The sequence below is a fragment of the Rattus rattus genome, chromosome 5 (genome assembly GCF_011064425.1).
Source record: "Rattus rattus isolate New Zealand chromosome 5, Rrattus_CSIRO_v1, whole genome shotgun sequence".
In the NCBI taxonomy this organism is placed as follows: Eukaryota; Metazoa; Chordata; class Mammalia; order Rodentia; family Muridae; genus Rattus; species Rattus rattus.
Genome location: NC_046158.1, coordinates 51,148,818 through 51,167,890, shown reverse-complemented (window position 1 = coordinate 51,167,890; position 19,073 = coordinate 51,148,818). Strand labels below are relative to the sequence as shown.

General features: G+C 44.0%; 2 pseudogenes; both read right to left on the bottom strand.

Annotated features, from left to right (window-relative positions):
• Nucleotides 1-9,212: 9,212 nt before the first annotated feature.
• On the bottom strand, nucleotides 9,213-18,051 carry LOC116900200 (annotated as a pseudogene).
• LOC116899960 lies at nucleotides 16,586-17,384 on the bottom strand (annotated as a pseudogene).
• Nucleotides 18,052-19,073: the final 1,022 nt, after the last annotated feature.

Genomic DNA, 19,073 nt, shown 5'->3' with positions numbered 1-19,073 from the left:
TGACACAGACCATTTTCTGACTCGTGGTTGTGAAAAAGCATGTCTTTAAATACAAATGAACTTTCTCCATAACTACTCCATATGCTTGTGTGTGTGCTTTTAAAGTGCAGCGGGACTTTCCAGTTACCAGTGCTGTAAGCTGAGATGTGGGTGTCCAGAGAGAGGTAGCCTCCTGTGTGGGAAAGGAATCGGAGAATAGACTCATTTCTAAAGAAACGTTTCAACTCGGGGTACATACAGTATGCAAATTACACCTACTGCCACAAAATGCACCCAGTGGAAATGTCACCAGTTGTTGGAGCCTGGTCCAGGTGCTTCCAGGCTCTTGGCCTTTTATCAAAAAATAAAAAATAAGGGCTTGTACTTAACTGCAAAAGAAGCAGGGTGATTTTATTTGGAATAAAGTGGTAGTTCATATTAAAAGGATACACTGTCAAGATTAATAGCAGACCGCAGAAGTTACGGTACTCTCTTTGTAGTTTCAGGGAAGGAGAGGCTGGTTTCTAAGAACTTTGGTTTGGATGGTTTTCTATTTTGATTGGTGGGTGAGGTTATATAATTTACTGCACATGGCTCTTCCCATAATGCATCTAGCTTTATCTGTGCGACTGATTATGCATAGGCATGATATACTGAAAGGTTATTAGAGGACATACTTTTGCCTTACTGTGCACACACCCAAAACCAGCTCAAAAGGACCCTTCATATTTAGATACAGTGCTAATATACTTTAAATGGTCAATTTGTTACCAGAAGTAGGGAAATGTACACCATTATTCGAGATGGTAGTACATGTAGCTCAATGAAGCATAGGATGTCCCCATAGTCTCTGGCATTTAAATGCTTTCTCCTCAGTAAGTGGCCCTGTTTGGGGAGGCTTATAAGGTGTGGCTGGCCTTGGTGAAAGAAACATGTCACTGGGGGCAATTTTTTGATTTTTGAGACAGGATCTCGATATGCACACTATGATGGCCTCGAATTCAGAGATCTTCCTGCCTTTACTTCCTAAGTGCCAGGATTGCAGGCTTGTGCCACTTCAAGTTCACTCTCTGGTTGCTATTTGAGGGCTGAAGTGTGAGTTCTCCGCTGTTTCTGCTGCCATTCTTCCCGGTTGTGATAATGCTGGATGGAACCATAAGCCCCCCAAGCCCACCCTTCTATAAATTACTTAGTTCACAGTGCTTTATCACAGCAATAGAAAGGTTCTAATACAGAGGCATTCCAGAGTTGCCAGGTGCTTTGTTTGGAGAGGTTGTGTGCATAAAACAGAAAGGAGCTAGGCTGCAAAGCGCATTACCACAGGAGGTGATGTGCATAACCCCAAAACAATTTGAGGTTGCAAACTAAACTGCCTGCCTGCTTCAGAAATGCTTCGGAAACGAGCTACTTGAATACAACAAACACCGTGTGGCACTGGAACCTACAGTTAAAGGGAAAAGACGCATTGCCCTATCCTGTTACAGCCGTCTAGAGCACGATCTCAAAGGTTAATTTTTTTTTTTAATGACGCATTATCAACAAACAAGCTGCAAGGGTTCTGTCATGTAATGGTCCACACCCTTGCGTTGTTTTGCCTATAGTTGATGGACATGGCTTTCTGAGTGTATTCTCATCTCCATCACACATCCTTGCTAGACAAGACCATACCATAGCTCCGTTTTGCATTACATTTTACATTTAAGGTACCAATCCCTAAGATAGAACTTTTAAAATTTGTCTTTGTGGTTTTAAATGCATTGAAGGATTGTTCCTCACTGATTCTTTTGAAAGGGTTCTAACTCTAAAGTCATCATGATGTCAAGAGTTGGCCTGTTGTGTTCACTTAGCACTTTTGTGTGTGTGTGTGTGTGTGTGGATTTTGCTTCCTATGAAAATAAACAAATGAGAAAGTTTCCTCAAATGAGCTCCTGTTAGCAAGTTACTTTTTAAAAAGGCATGTTAATTACGAAGAAGCGCTCCTTTCCAAAGTCTGAAACAAACATTAAGCAATTCCTCTGCCTTCTAGTGCTGTGATGAAACACTGACCAAAATCTAGTTGGGGAAGATAAGATTGATTTCACCTCACAGCTTGTAATCCAGCATACAGGGACGCTGGGGCAGGAACTGATGCCGAAGCCATAAAGGAGTGGTGCTCACTGGCTTGCCACCCATGAATTGCTTAGCCTTTCTTATAGCACCCAGGATGGCCAGTCCATGAGTGGAACCACCCACATTGATCCCTCCCATGTCATTAATCAAGAAAATGCACCACAGTCTCACCCACAGGCCAATCTGGTGAGGTTCCCTCTTCCTAAATAACTCTAGCTTCTTTCAAGTTGATGTAGAACTAGCCAGTGTGTCCTTACTTGGTATGGATGACTGAGCAGAGTTTAAAAGGATAGCACTCTCCTTTAGGAGTTTTCATAATAAATGCACTCTGTGATGTTCATGAAAAAATAAACATTGTTATTGTCTTCAGAAATAAATTCTGATTGTTATCCATCAATATTGTGTGATCTTTGGTTTGGTTTTCATTCTTTATTATGTTTTTAATCTGCAATTTAAATATACAGGTAGGTAGTCTGTTTGGGGGAGCTGCATTTGTTAAAATTTATTATAGGGTCTAACTAGCATCAATTGCAATTATGTGTCACAACGTAGTTAAGTTGGACACCTGAAAGTTTACTGGACACACACTTACTCTCTTACCCCATTGTCTAAATTCTGTTACACATCAGTTTATTCCACCAGTGCTTTTAAAGATGACTTCTAGCATCATGGGACAGTCTGCTAGGCAGACAACCATGTAAAATAGACAAACCTAAGCAAAGAGCCTCAGATCATCTCATGGCACGGAAGTTCAATTCAGATAAAACCGGCTGCAGTTCTTCACGACGTAAAACATATTTGTGACAAGATGACATTTGGAAAATCGGGTGCATTCCCATTGTTTTTATTGCTAAATGTCTTCTTTATCTTTTGAGGCGTTCTATGTGCCTTAAGAGCAATGAGCAGTCTTTGAAATGGCATTGATCAATAATTCAACAACTTGAATAAAATAGATGTGTATGTCTGCTGTGGCTGTAAAATTCAAGTCATAATTTAAACTTTTCAGCATCTTGCTTGAAATTCCCCTCCCCCTCACACACACTAGCTCTCTTAACACGTTAAAAAAAATAAAAACTGATGTGTTTTACAAATGAGAGTGCTCGTGAGTTCACTACAGGCGTGGGAAAGACGACCTTGGCTAGTGAGGACCCATGAAGCGCTGCTTTGTGCTTAAGTGTTGACTGTTGTCAGGACTACCACATAAATAAAGACTCACAAGCAGGCAGGGGCCATTTGAAAGGCAACATGTTTGTTATATAGCTATCAAGAAAATATTTACATTCTAACAACTAACAAACAATTTGGTTTTTGAGATGACCCCATGACCTAGACTGGTCTTGAAGTCACTATGTAGCTGAGGATGACTTTGAATGCCTGATCCTCCTACCTCCCCCTGGAAAGTGCTAGTGTAGACAGGTATGTACCACCAGACCGCTGCATATTCATCACTGGGGGTCAAATGCATCCCTGTGCGTGCTAAGTGAGCACTCTGCTAACATGAACTACAGCCCCAGCCAGAAAATGGGTTTTATGAGATTAAAAAATAAGGGATAAACCACATTCGATTTGGGCCTCACTTGAAATTATGGATGGAATCAGGACAAAGGAAATTAACATGAGTAAAAGTTTCAACAAACAAATGTGCTGTGCTCATGCCACAATGGGGAGATAGGAAGGAGCACATGGAGGGTGAGAAACTATAGCAAGGTAACTCCTTCAGAGAACACAAGGACTCTTAAAGCCAATAGAAAATCTTTATTTCCAGGCCCAAAGGGCGACACGAGAAACTTGCCCAAACCATGTAGTCATGAGTCTTGTTAGGGTTTTACCGCTATGAACAGACACCATGACCAAGGCAACTCTTATAAGGACAACATTTAATTGGGGCTGGCTTACAGGTTCAGAGGTTCAGTCCATTATCATCAAGGTGGGAGCATGGCAGCATCCAGGCAGGCATGGGGCAGGAGGAGCTGAGAGTTCTACATCTGAAGGCTGCTAGCAGAATACTCACTTCCAGGCAGCTAGGATTAAGGTCTGGGGCCTGTTACAAAAAGAAGTTCCATAGATAAACTAGTATAATAAATTTTCTAGTCTAAAATACTCTGAAAGTTTCTTCGTTTTTATCAGCCTTTCTTCATAATAATATAATTCAAGAAATCGTGAAGACAACCAAGAAACATCCAAAGTAAAGTAGAAGAGAAGATAATGAAAAGTAACAGTTGAAATTGGTTATTTTTACAATAAAGATGGCCAGGTGTATGCTGAATCACATGTGCGCATAAAGGACATCGGGTGATTTTATGATATTTTTGACTCTTTTTTTTTTCCCCTAAGCATCACAGAATGAAATAGTTTAATCTCGTGGGATTCCAGAAGGGGTACAGGTTGGATTGTCACACGGTTCCACTCAGTGAGAGTGGGAACCGGGGGAGCTAGGGATTTTTTTTTTTTTTTTTTCCTTTTTCGGAGCTGGGGACTGAACCCAGGGCCATGCGCTTGTTTGTTGAACTAAATCCCCAACCCCTGGAGCTAGGGGTTTGAACAACGTAAGATGGCAGAAAGGGAGCCTCATTTGGTAGGTGAGCAAGCCAGGAGGCAATAAAGATGGCTGCAGTCAGGGGGTCATGCTGCAGGGACCCAGCTCTGTGCCACCTACGTTCCAGTTCCGCCTCCACCTCACAAACTGCTGAGTGTGCTCAGAAGTCACGGGACAAAGGAGAAGGCATGGAGCCTGAGGTGGTCTGAGGTCTAACCGAGAAGGTCCAGACTCAAGAGCAGCAGAAAGGGTGGGAAGATTTAAAAAAAAAAAAAAACAAAAAAAAAAAAAAAAAAAAAAAAAAAAAAAAAAAAAAAAAAAAAAAAAAAAAAAAAAAAAAAAAAAAAAAAAACAAAAAAAGAAAAAAAAAAAAAAAAAAAAATTAGGAGCTGGAATGATGACTCAGCAGCTAAGAGCTCTCGCTCCTCAGAGGACCTAGGTTCAATTCCCAGCACTCACCTGAAAGCTTACCGTTACACTGTGTCTTTTGTCTACCATGAGGAGGGGGAGAGAAAACATGAGTGGGCTCCTGAAACAGCAAAATCTTTTATTATCCCTACCACATAAGCAAAGTTGCTGACCATCAGGGCCACCAGAGGAGGACTTGGGAGCCTTGTTTCTTCTGGCAGCCCCAAGCAGGGGCTGAAGCAGGTTTATAAGCATAAAACCAGCAAGTATCTGAACCAAGTTACAGTTGTAATTTTTACCAATCAGAACTCAGGGACTAGAGACTTTCCCAGGTGTCCTATCACTATCAACTGAGATGAATGGAAGTGTTTTTTCCAACCCACGAAGTTCATTTGTTCTGGTGTTAGGAACAGGCATTATGTTTTGGGTAACTGTTGTTGCTTAGAGAGAGAGTTGGTCACCTTAGGTAAAATGGAGTCTGAAATCAAAATGGCAGTACTTAAGACAAGTTCCTTTTACCTGCCCCCAACCTTACAACCATCTGTAACTCCAGTCCCAGGGAATCCAATCTCCTCTTCTGGCCTCTGAGAGTCCTGCCTGAAAGTGATGCACAGATATTCATGCAGGCAAAACACCCATACACATAATCATTTAAAAATTGTAAAAATTAAAATTACGTTTGTAGCCAGACTTTACTATGTTGTGGGTTCTTCTTTCTTCCACCCTCCTCCACCCTTGTTCCACCCTTTCAACCCCCAACACTAGATAGGAGAGAAAAAAGGATAGAGGGGAAAGGGGGTGACATTGTTGTTGCTCACTACTTCCTGCTGATTGGGACCTCTAGTTCCTTGGGGGCAAGTTTGATCTATGCCATCGGAAGGAATATCTAATATCTTCTTACTTCTTCTTTGCGTACAACTACTTAGCAAACAGAGACCAACAGCAACCGACCAATAACCCGACAACCGCATCCTTGCCTCTAGCATTTATATTCCATCTGAAGTCTCCAGAATTCCAAAGGTCACACAGTCTCAGAAACTATAAATCACGCGTCTGCTAGAGCAGGAGACGAATCATAGTCAGCTGCTGTGGACAGTCTGAAGCAGCCCCATACCTGGTATTAAAACAAAAACATTCTTATAATGTTTCTCTGTGTGTGTGTTTTTTTAAGGAATCAAAACATCCACTACAACTTTTACCTATGCATTTGTTTACTGTGTGGACAACTTTTGGGTATCAGTCCTCTCCTTCCACATGTGGGTTCTAGGCATACAAGCCAGGTCTTTAGGTTTGGTAATTAATGTCTCTACCCTGTGAGCCATCTCACCAGCCCGGACAGGTTTTGGCCTCTTTCAGATTCTAAAATTTGTGTTTCAAATTTTACCAAGATATTCGAGTACAGAGGCTCTGAGGATTGAAGGCCTTAAAAATAGCTCAGTGGTAGAGCGCTTGCCCTGGGCTTGGTCCTCAGCTCCGGAAAAAAAAAAATAATAAATTAAAAAAATATACACACACACACACACACACACACACACACACACACACACACACACACACACACACACATATATATATATATATATATATATATATATATATATATATATATTGTCTGTGGTGGTTGGAAAATCAGCTCATTACTGGATTTCTGGGAATTGTCAGGGAAAAGATCCATTTAAATGAGCCAACCCTCCCTTTGTGATTTACCTCCCCTGCGAGGCCCACTTGCCTTTCACTGTCTACCTCAGTCTACCTCACTGTCTACTTCACTGTCTACCTCAGTCTACCTCACTGTCTACCGAGAGTGGAAGCAACAGAGGTTCCTCATCTAAGAGCTCCCAACCTCCAGATTCACGAACACAAATAAATCTAGGTCCTTTATAAATCGCTCAGCTTTGTGTATCCTGCTGTCCCACAGAAAATGAACTAGGGCATAAGCCGGGGTCAGGTTCAAACCCAGGTTGTACATAGGGGAAAAGGAAGCTCTGTGTTGGAACATAATGTCTTATTTTGTACCAGTAATGACACAAAACATTTATTTTCCCTAAATAGTTGCCTGATTAACTGAAAACACTTTGTTAAGTGATTCTTAATTAGGTGGCTTGGCTTTTAATGAAGGGTTTTTAGTAATGAGCTCAAAGAACATGTGGGAATGGTAGAAACGAAGAGTCGTAAAAGGCTAGAGAACTTCTTCAGCTTGGATATTCCAGAGCCTATACCAGGAGGGAATGAACTCCATGCAGCTATCCTCTGGCCTCTGCACGGTCTCGCTTGTAGCACAAACACTAATGAATGCTGCTGCTGCTGCTGCTACTCCACCAATGGTGGTAATTGTGATACTTGTAAAGGCTTTTGTTTTCAAGATAGGATTTCTCCGTGTAACAGCCCTGGCTTTACCAGAACTCATTTTGTAGACCAGGGTGGCCTTGAACCCACAGAGATCTTGCCTGCCTCTGCCTCCCAAAATTGAGATTAAAGGTGTGTACCACCACTGCCTGGCTTACTTTTAAGAAACTTTAAGCATAAAACTTTTGTTTCAAAGAAATTATAGATTCAAAATGATTTCTCGGGCAGGCAAGGAGTCACAAATTTTGTCCTATGCCTGGTCTCTCCCATCGTTGTATTCCCCTGTTCTTAAAAAAAAAAAGAACCGTATCGCCATCCCATTTTGTTTAGGAACAAATTGAACAAGATGTAACACTTAAGCAAAGCAAAGTTTTCATTTATCCTGTAGCTGTCCTGGAAATTTGATATTAGCCAGAAAATAAATATTAGAAGCAGTATGCGGCTGGCGAAGCACTTACCTTTCAGCATATCTCTCTGAAATTGGAGTCAAAAGAAAAATTTCCTTTTGAATTAATTGAGCAAAACATCACATGGTGGTAGTTGAAACATCTTTCAAAGAGAAGAGAACGCTGGATCTTGGTAGAAACATGGGAATCAGTTCAATATCAATTTATTTCATTGGGCTATAGTTTAGTGTCAACATACTAAAGGGCTCAGTTCCCTGGTTGGTTGTTTATGAGGTGGCTATGATTGTAACTAGCTAGAGAGATGTAATCCTGAGGTACACATGCTAGCAGTGCACCTCTTTGCGTCTGTTCCAGGTCAGTGAATGGAGTTGTGTTAGTTTCTTGGCTGTTCCTGTGTCAAAACACCCCAACAAAAAGCAGTTTAGGGGGGAAATCATTTAAAACGTTTAGCTGGTAATTCCGGGGTACAGTCCACCACAGCAGGGAAGTCAAGATAGCAGGAACTTCAATAAAATTCCATCCGCAGGAAAGAGCAGAGAGAAACAGACAGGCTTTATGACTCAACTTCCTTTCTCTGCGCTTACACAGTGCAAGACCCAAAGCTGGGGAAAGATACAACCCCCGTGGACTAGGTCTTCTTGCATCGATAAAAACAATCAAAATAATCTACCGTAGATGAGTCTAAACGATCCCTCACTGAGATCCCGGTCAGGTCATTCTAGCATCTGTCAGGTGGATAGTTAAAGCCAACCATCACAGTACTTAATGAGATTTGTGTAGGCTCTATTTTGAAACCCAAAATCTAGGGTTCCAAGACTTTAGGGGTTTTTAGAATTAAAGAATTAAAATATGATTATCATTTGCTCTCTTAGGAATATCAGTGTGTCCCACAGAACCTCTCTCTGAACAGCTCTAGTCACCATTCTGCTCTGTGTAGACTCCCAGCTTCCAGAAGGTGCTGGCCTTTCTTACTCACTGGGAGTAGAGAAACTATCAGATCCACTTCCCAGCACCTCCCCTCTCCTGCCCATGCGTTAACTTCTGTCTGGACCCATCTTTTTCCTACTACCAAGGAGGGAGGAGACCTTTTTTCTGTCTAAGTTGGAGTCCTATGTTTCCATCCGCTTGGGGCCTTCTTCCTCTGAGCTCCAGGCCCTGCTAAGTCTCTCCTTCTCTCCTACTGACTCATTTGAAACTTGTTCAATCCAAGGCATTGCTCCTGTCTTAGAAACAGATAAACTCCAATGACCCTCTGGTGATACCCTGTCGCCTTCACTGCCAGCCTTGAAAAGGTTGTCTACTCTTGCCAGACCCAAATCTTCATCTTTATTCCTTAGTCCACACTTGCACTGTGAAAGGCTCTCTGTAGAGTTTGCCTTTGGCCATTTATTCCTTCCTATAGTGGAATTCCCTTGGTTTCCTACCACTCACAGTCTTTGAAGCGCCCTCTTCTCCGGTGGCTTGTGAGCATTGGGAAGCTTTGCTCTGGTACCACCTTTGAGCATAGTCTATAAGTGACTGGGTGGTCTGAGAGCCTACAAGCTGTTAGTGCTGGCTACATAAACACTCACTTCACTGTTGCTTCAAATATTTAATGCATTCTTCTCACAGCTATTCATAGTCAACTTTGTTGCAAAATGGATTCAGGGTAAGTCTTCCAAACCAAGAACTCAGTGCTACATATTGCCTTTAATCCTCTATGAGGATTATTTAGTAATCTTTACAGCAGATGTGGGAATCTCATTTTACTTCTTTTTCCTATTTGGAATCTGAGGAAAAAGAAACCCTCTAGAGGTCACGGTGTTAGAAAGTAATAGCATGGGGGTTCTGTAATGGTAAATTGTGCAGCTTGTGGCCACCAAACGTTAACATGTTCTAGGGCATGACTTACAAAAGAACACTGGAAATAGGCTAGAACAAAGGCGCTATCTCTCAAAAGATCAATAAAAAGAGATAGTTTAAAACCCATGTCAAGAAAAGTAGCAACAAGGAGCTCGAGAGATGTCAGATTAAGAACACTGGCTGCTCTTCCAGAGGACAGAGTTTGATCCCAAGCGCCCACAGAACAGCACACAACTGCCCACAACTCCAATTCCAGGAGATCCAGTGCTCTCTTTTGGACTCTGCAGCACTAGACACACATTTGGTACACAGACATATATGTTACAAAACATTCCCACACATGTAAAAAGTAATAATAATAACAACAATAATAAATTTAAAGTGGCAATGAGAAAGCATCCAGTGAGATGGAATACAGCTAAAATGTCCTGTACTCCTCTACACAGGCACAGGAGTGATGGAAGACTTAGGAGCCTGCAAGAACTGTAGGTCAGGACAGTGAGAACTCAACCTTGAGCTTACAATCAGGCACTCGGGTAGGAGCTGCCAAGAGCAGCCCAGGAGGCTGTGTATATTAATCAGAGGCCAGAGAGAGAAAGACCACAGGGAATTCTAGCAAGGGCACACAGGGCAGGGTCACAACAGGGAGACTAGGTTGTCCTTCCCTGCTGTAGTTGTGTTATTTGAGCTGAAATGTTTCCTGCAAAGAGGAGCTAAATGAAGCTGAAGCAAACCCCTTAAAAGATGGAGCATGGGTTGGAGAGAGGGCTCAGTGGTTAAGAGCGCTGACTGCTCTTCCAGAGGTCCTGAGTTCAATTCCCAGCAACCACATGGTGGCTCACAACCATCTGCAATGGGATGGTCTCTTCTGAAGTGTCTGAGGACAGCTACAGTGTACGCACATATAAATAAAATAAGTGCCACAGAACATGGTAAGCATATGTAGAAGTTAGGTCTCATTCTTCTTCCCAGTCCCATGCTCCCAGAAATAAGACGTAGACTCAAAATATATTTACAGATACCTTAGCCATATAGCTAGTCTCTTCTCTGACTAGATTATAACTTAAATCACCCCATTTACTTTAATCTACGTTCTGCCATGCGGCTGATTACCTGTGCGCTCAGGTACAATGAGTCCCTCTTGTCACATTTCCCAGGCAAATCCCTGGTCTTGCTCTACCCAGAATTTTTTCTGCCTTCTCGATGTCCCACCTTCTAGTCTATCCTTTCCTTAGGCCATAGGTTTTTTAATTGACAGGTGATGTATTCATACAATATACATGATATTCTCTCTATAAGTTTAGCTTAGGAGACATGTTAAGACTGGGTTTAAGAGACAGGAGCCAGGAGAGAGTGAAGTAAGACTCGGGGATAGAACAGATAGGTTTTAAGAAGAGGCCATGGGCGTGTCTTCTAGAGTGCTCTGTTTTTCTGTCTTGAAGTGGCCAGACACAGTAAGCCTAGCAGACAACTATCCTAGACCTGTTTGGGGAAATAAAACTGCTGCTGTCGCTGCTGCTTCTCCTCCTCCTCCTCCTCCACCTCCTCCTCCTCCTCCTCCTCCTCCTCCTCCTCCTCCTCCTCCTCCTCTTCCTCCTCCTCATCTTCCTCCTCCTCCTCTTCCTCCATCCTCCTCCTCCTCCTCCTCCTCCTCCTCCTCCCTCCTCCCCACCTTTCCTCCTCTTCCTCCTCCCCTCCTCCCACCCATCTTCTTCCCCTTCTTTCTGAAAAAAAAAATACTGAAAAGAAGCAACTGAAGGGAGAGAGCATTTTGGCTTATGATTTGAGGTGGTACAGGCTGTCTGGCAGCATTTAAGGCAGTCAGCCACACTGTGTCTGTAGTTGGGAAGCAGACAGACAGGCAGACGCGCTGTAGCTCAGCTCACCTCCTTCAGCCATGGGATGGTGCTATCCACACTCAGGATGTTTACCCTTGTCAGCTAAACCTTTCTAGAAATGCCCTCAAGATACACCCAGACTGCTTCCATGTCGATTTTAAACCCAGTCAAACCAACAGTGAAAGGTAGACCATCACATAGCTCTTAATTTCTTTTTAATTTTTATATTTATGTATGTATGTACTTAGGTATTTATTAACTGGTTTTTTGGTTTTTTGAGACAGATTCTCTCTACATAGACTGGTTGCTCTGGAATTTACTATGTAGACCACACTGGCCTTGAACTCCCTCACTCCTTGCCTCATTATTGTTGGGAATAAACGTGTCCACCTCTATACCTATAGGATGATGTCATTATGCAGCAAGGCAGGTCCAGTCCATCATTGGCTGGAAAGGAAAAGTAGGCAGGAAAAAGTCTCGGAAGGAAAGGAGGACGAGTGAGAAAAAAATCAAGATGGAGATGACGGAGGAAGAGGATTCCGACCCAGGTGATTTGGGTCAATTTTATCTTGCCTAGGTGGGCAGTTTCTATCTTTATTAATTGACAGTGAATTTATTCTATGGATGGATTGTGGATTGAGAATTTAACTTGTAAATCTGATTGTTGGGTTACAATTTGTTGAGTCTTGATTTTACAAGGTGGATGGCTGGAAACAGAATTCCCTGCTGGCCAGGGCTGACCAGGGTGACTGGCAATGGGAGCGGAGAGACCTCTGGGGCTAGAGATAGTTAGGCTAACGTGGCACACCAAAAGCAGCTGCCACTGAGACAAATTAATGTTAGTTCCATGTGGCCCTACAGTACCAGAACTAACACCAGGGAGAGACCACCTGAGTCAGAGAGTCAAGGGGCCAACGTGAAGCAGTGATGTGCACTTTTAATTTTTACCGCAACATATACCTGGCTTAGTTTTTATTGCTAAGTTTAAAAAAATAGATTATTTCTAAGAAAAATGGTAGTAGGGTAAATCAAGTTAGTTTTATTGAAGATTAAACGTGAATGAAGCTGAAGTGTTGAGTCTGACAGTCTGTCTTTGCCGCATTTTTAAACTATAACCCAGCGAAGCAGTCTACTGGGTCTAGCCTCAAGCATGTGCTTCGGCAACCTGTCATCGCCATTCCAAGCCCTCTGCAAGATACACACACAGCCACAGGCTAAATTCTGTCCCCACGTATGTGAGGCAGTGGCTGCTGGGAGAATTCTGGAATGACATCTGTATTTGTTTTCTGGGGCCGTCATAAGGAAAGCACCACAACTGGGTGTCTGAAGCAACAGATACTGTTTCAGATTTATAGAGGCTAAAAGTGAAAGATTGGGACTGGAGAGATGGCTCGGGAGTTAAGAGCACTTGCTGCTATTTCCAGAAGACCTGGGTTCTAACTTCCAACTGCCTATTGCTCTGGTTCCAGAAGATCCCACACCCTCTTCTGGCTTCTGAGGGCACTGCATGCGTGATGCACAGACACGAACAGACAAACACCCATACACACAAAATAAAAATAAACCTTTAAAAAGAAGTGAAATCTGACTGAGGTAGCTCCTACTGAGGGCTGGGCCTGGACCCGGTCAGCCTTGTGTTCACACCCTGTTACTCCTGTGTCCAGATTCTTCCTTATAGAACACACTTCCATGGACTCAGGCCCACCGTATTGATCTGTTTAAGTCAGCTGCTTTCGCCAGACTATTCCCAAGTAGGAGCACATCTAGGGACTAGAAATTCAAGATGCGATTTAAGGGAACATGCCTCAGCTTCTAGCAGTATCTCTCACAGGCTTTGGTTCAATCAGTGCATGCCAGCTACTCCCTATACGCCTAAGAGGTCCTCAAGCAAGACTTAGGTCTCTCCTGTCTCTGTAAGTCAAAAAATGAGGCCCTCCCTTCCTCCTCTTCCACCTTTTCCTCTTCCCTCTCCCTTTTTTTTTCCTCCTCCTCCTCCTCCTTCCTCCTCCTCCTCCTCCTCCTCCTCTTCCTCCTCCTCCTCCTCCTCCTCCTCCTCCTCCTCCTCCTCCTCCTCCTCCTCCTCCTCCTCCCTTCCTATTTTCCTTGTCAAGACAGAGTTTCTCTTTACAGCCCTGCCCTGGAAATCTCTCTGTAGATCTTGCTGGCCTCGAGCTCAGAGACCTGCCTGCCTCTACCTCTGCCTCCCGAGTGTTGAGAGCGAGTGTTGCAGGAGCGTGCTGCCCCCAGCCTTTTTGCATTTGTTTCATTTGTTCGTCTGTTCATCCTTCTTTGTTTTGTTTCAGGCCTTCCCTTCTTAAGACAATCTCTTTTCTGACGTTCAGGTCACTACCACTCCTTGCAGTCTTCTGTCTCTCTCCATCTCCCAGGCAGACCTGTAGCCTAACCCTTCGTTCTTTCTTCTGTAGATATCCCCTTAGACAACGATCCCCACTGCCTTTAGCTCCCACTCCACCTACCCAGGGGTGACCCAGCATCTGGATCTCTTCTCTGGCTCCCCTTCCGTAAATCCAGACCCAGATATGCAACTGCCTGACGAATATCCCCACCTGCGTGTCACCCAGGCCACTTAGAGTTGTTTTCTCCACATGCCTCTCAGCTCACAGGACACATTCTGTGGAGGAAGACTGTGAAAAACTCCCACTGGGTATTAAGGCACTGGAGAAACTGGAGTTAAGCGAAGCAGTTTATTTGACAGCTTTAAAGCCAGGGTCACTGGGAACGGGGATGCTCTTTCCAAGCATGGAAAACAGTCTTGATAACAAAGGGCCCAGGGGCTGGAGAGACGGCTCAGCCGCTGAGAGCATTGGTTGATCTTCGGGAGGATACAGGTTCAATGCACAGCACCACGTGAAGGCTCACTGAGCACCCTCCCCTTTGCCTCTGCCTCTTCCGATTGTCTCTGTTTATGTCTACATCCTGCTTGTTTTAAAGCTCACCAGGAACATGACCTTTTTTGTACACGAAGTCAGCTTTACTGGTCAGGTTGTTAAGGGCAACGGCCCATTGTCTCAGCTATTCCTCCAGGTCATTCTGTTCCAGGTAGCAGTGAAGTCAGGCTTGGCCATGGGCAGTACAGACAGTGCTCTAAGTGAACCGCTAAATAAATCAATAAAGCAGCATCTAATAATTAGGCTTTTTACCTTACAATATTTGAATGAGGCAAGCTACCCTTCTGTTATTTTCTACTCCAACCTTTTGTTTGTTGGAGTTTGTTGGGGGAGAACTAGACAGCCAGCAGGGGGTCCAAGGCTTTCTGTTTATCTGTAATTAGATGCAGATTGACTCAAAGATACTTTTATTTTATTTTATTTTGATGGGAGAGTCCTCAGTAAACACAGCTCTAGCCTATGTTCCGTCTCACTGAATTTTACTATTGATATAACTGGGACCTAACCTTGATTTCCTTATCTAACAAATCATAAACCCAAATCATGTTTCTATCCCCCCTCCCCCAAAATGCCTCTTGAATCTTCATGAACAGTCGAAGGGAGTGATTATCAGTCACGAGACTGAACATTTGGCTGCAGTTAGAGCCTTCATTCAGGCCATAGCTAGCACTCAGCTGCATGAACGTAATGGCTTCCTAAAAAGATTCTTGCACTCCACACGCACATCTCTCTGCCCCAGCAGAAAGCTTGTCTTCTTCTGAGAAAAAGCATCATGCAGCCCAGGCTGGCCTCAAAATGGCTACATAACCAAGGATGGCTCTAAACTCCTGATTATTCTGCTTTCACTTCCCAAGGGCTGGGGTATAAATTTCCAGCTCACCTGACTAACACAGTAATTTTTAATCTATATCTTTTATTTATTTTTTTAAAAATATTTATTTTATATATGTGACTGTTCTATGTACACCTGCATGCCAGAAGAGGGCATCAGATCCCATTACAGATGGTTGTGAGCCACCATGTGGGTGCTGGGAATTGAACTTATGACCTCTGGAAGAGCAGTCAGTGCTCTTAACCACTGAGCCATCTCTCCAGCCTCAATCTGTCTATATCTTAATGTATTATCTCCCTGCCTTCGAAGCAACCCCCTACTTCTCAAAGAAGATTCAGGCATTGTACCTTCCCTCTCAGAAATCTCTCTCTCTCTCTCTCTCTCTCTCTCTCTCTCTCTCTCTCACACACACACACACACACACACACACACACACACACATTCTGTCTACACACAAACCTAAAGAGGGAATCAGATCCCATTACAGATGGTTGTGAGCCACCATGTGGGTGCTGGGAATTGAACTCATGACCTCTGGAAGAGCAGACCTGTAGCCTAACCCCTAGTGCTCTCAACTGCTGAGCGAACTTTCCAGCCCACCTGTTTTTGTTTTTGTTTTCCAACTTTTTATTTAGAAAACCAAATCCAGGTTCTGGTGCCCCCCACCCCAGTTTTCCTCCTCTACTCCGGCCATAATTTAAATAACTGAGAGACAGAGTGGGAGGGGACAGGACAGAAGGGAGGGAAGGAGAGAGAACAACCTCACCACAGTCGACTCAGGGCTCGCTTTTGTCCGACTTTTTCTTGGTTGCCAGCTTTTTTTTTTTTTAATTAAAAAAAACCAAAAAACAAAAAAAACCTATATTTCCTTAGAAGCGTTCAGAATGTCAGCAAAACAGCAGCAGTGTTTTTGCAATCGCAGAGTGGTGTTCCGTTAACAGAACGACAGTTACCTTAGTAGAAGGGGGAGCAGAGAAAACTGAAGATGGAAAAAAAAAAAAAAAAAACCCAAAAATAAAGTCAAAAGAAAAGAAAAAAAAAGAAAAAAACAAACCAAACTACTGTCCCCATATATAACTAGTTTGTGCTGTGCACCAACAAGAACCTGCTTTAAATTTCCATGCCAATTGACAACCCCCAGATTGTCCCAGGCAAGGTTAGTGGCTATGGAAAATACCGCCAGGACAGGGCTATCTAAGACACATTCGGTAGTGTGTTAACTATACAAAAAAAGACACCGTACAGTTTAAAAATAAATCTTACACAGTCTTACATTTCAATTTTTTTTCTTTAAAAGGAGTGAATTGTGTACAGGCAGCAGGGGCGTGGGGGTTAAATGCTTTATAGACAAGAAAAAGCTGTGCTAGACAAAAAGAAACTTATTCATCATCTTCTTCATCATCGTCTTCCTCTTCGTCTTCCTCATCCTCTTCATCCTCCTCGCTGTCTTCCTCTTTCTTCTTTTTCTTGCTCTTCTCAGCCTTGACCACCCCCTTTTTTGCTGCATCGGGTTTTCCTTTAACTCTGTAGGCAGCGATATCCTTCTCGTACTTCTCCTTCAGCTTGGCGGCCTTCTTCTCGTAGGGCTGTGTGTCATCCGCGGCAGTGTTGTTCCACATCTCTCCTAGTTTCTTTGCGACATCACCAATGGATAAGCCAGGATGCTCGCCTTTGATTTTTGGGCGGTACTCAGAACAGAGCAAGAAGAAGGCCAAAGGAGGCCTCTTGGGGGCATTGGGGTCCTTGAACTTCTCTTTTGTCTCCCCTTTAGGGGAAATGTAGGTTTTCATTTCCCTTTCGTGACGAGCTTTTAAGCCTTTGCCATGTTTTCAAATTCCCTTTTTTTTTTTTTTTTTTTTTTTTTTTTTTTTTTCGAGCTGGGGACCGAACCTAGGGCCTTGCGCCATAGGCAAGCGCTCTACCACTGAGCTAAATCCCCAACCTAATTCCCCCTTTTCTTTAGCAGACATGGTCTTCCACCTCTCTGAACATTTCTTGGAGAAATCTAAGAAGTTAACAGAAGCATCCGGGTGCTTCTTCTTGTGCTCCTCCCCTCCCAGCAGGAATATTCACAAAGAATGCATATGAGGACATTTTGCCTCTCGGCTTCTTAGGATCGCCTTTGCCCTTGTTTAGTTGATTTTCCTCCACGAGGCACAGAGTCGCCCAGTGCCGGTCAGGTTCCCGCTTGCCCTGGTGCTGTCTCTGTCGGCTGCCAGCTTCTTATCTCGCTCACCTGCCATGGGATTCTCAGCTCCTCCTAGGACCCCTGGGGTCATAGGGTCAGTGGAGGAGGCTGAAGCCCCACTGGACAGATCCTAGGTAGCTTCAGCCCTCCCGCTGTTGGTGCTACATGCACCCCATGGATCTCTGTGAACAGGCCTAAGCGGGCCTGGGACGCATACTCTTCGTAGTTCTCCAAAAGCAGGCGCCCTGCCTCCTCATTGAGTGCAGACTCTGGGTCAGGGTGGATCAACAGGCACTTGGTGGTCAGCAGCACATGTCGTATGCCCAACTCAGCAATCCAGTCCCTCTTGAGCACGTTGACACAGATCTCGCCATTGGGTCCCACGTTTGGATGGTCCCACATTTGGGTGGAAAATTTTAGTCAGGAAGTAGCCTTTGGGTGGGAAGGCAGGGAAGTCTTTCCCTAGTAGGAGCTTCATATGGAATAGACCTCCAGCATAGGGGGTCCCCCTTCAGGGCCCACGACGGTAACCTGCAGGCCTGTGAGATCCTCCTCACTGGGGAAGACTTTAATGCCATCAGGTGGGTCTACCGTCAGTGTTGTCACCTCCTTGTAGGCGAATGATGTGGGAGGCAGATTCTCTACATTGGAGTTCATGACTTCAACAGGCCGGGGAGACCCGCCCCCAGCCCCCTTCCTGCACTCTTCGGACCGCCAGCTGGGGCAGGGTGTGTGGATCCAACTGCCATGGCCCTAGCGAGGACCCTTGAGGCCCTGCTCTGCTCCCCACTAACTCCGACGCCTGCTACAAAACACTTTACCTTTACCCGTCCGTACTGACCCACCACTCTGTTTTCACTGGTGCACTCTGAGGTTTAGCCAGAGCTGTTCACGCCTCATGAAGACAACCAATCACTGTGTACATTGCTGGCTGCTACTGAGGCTCTCTACTTAGCAGTCACTCTCTCCCGACGGGTTTCCTCAACTAAGTTCCATGTGTGTTGGCACAGATTTTGCATTGTACTTCTCCAGGAGTAAGCTTTTGTTTTTTAATACAAAGACTGATGTAGACTTGTAGAATCATTTGTTATAGATGATGGCCTTTTGAGACGAACCTGGAATCCTCTCTACACGTTCCCATATACCTTGCAACACATGCATTCATCGCATTATTTTAATCTTCTTCCCATTAGACTGTAAACGCTATGAAGGTATGGATTGTGTCTGGCAACTGTGTGTGATTGGTCTCTGTATTCGGGAGGTATGATATGCAGTATGTGCTCAGTGAATACTTATTGAATGGGATAAACGAATTCAGTCAGGATGTGAACGCATACACTGCTTTTGAAATGAGTTGCCTTTTAGTTCAGTGATGGGTGAGTCTATTTAATTCTATAGAGTGACTGTGAAAGCCCTATTTTTAGGAATTGAAATTCACTGGTTTCCAAAGCCGATGGAGGTAGATCATAGCTTCCCTGGGTGGCTTTTTCTTTTTCTTTTTCTTTTTTTTTTTTTTTCAGAGCTGGGGATCGAACCCAGGGCCTTGCGCTTCCTAGGCAAGCGCTCTACCACTGAGCTAAATCCCCAACCCCTGGGTGGCTTTTTCTGTTGGGAATGTTTGTTGCCTGACAGGCTGGCCCTCTGAAATCCAGAATCAGAGCAGTGGGTTCATGGTCGCC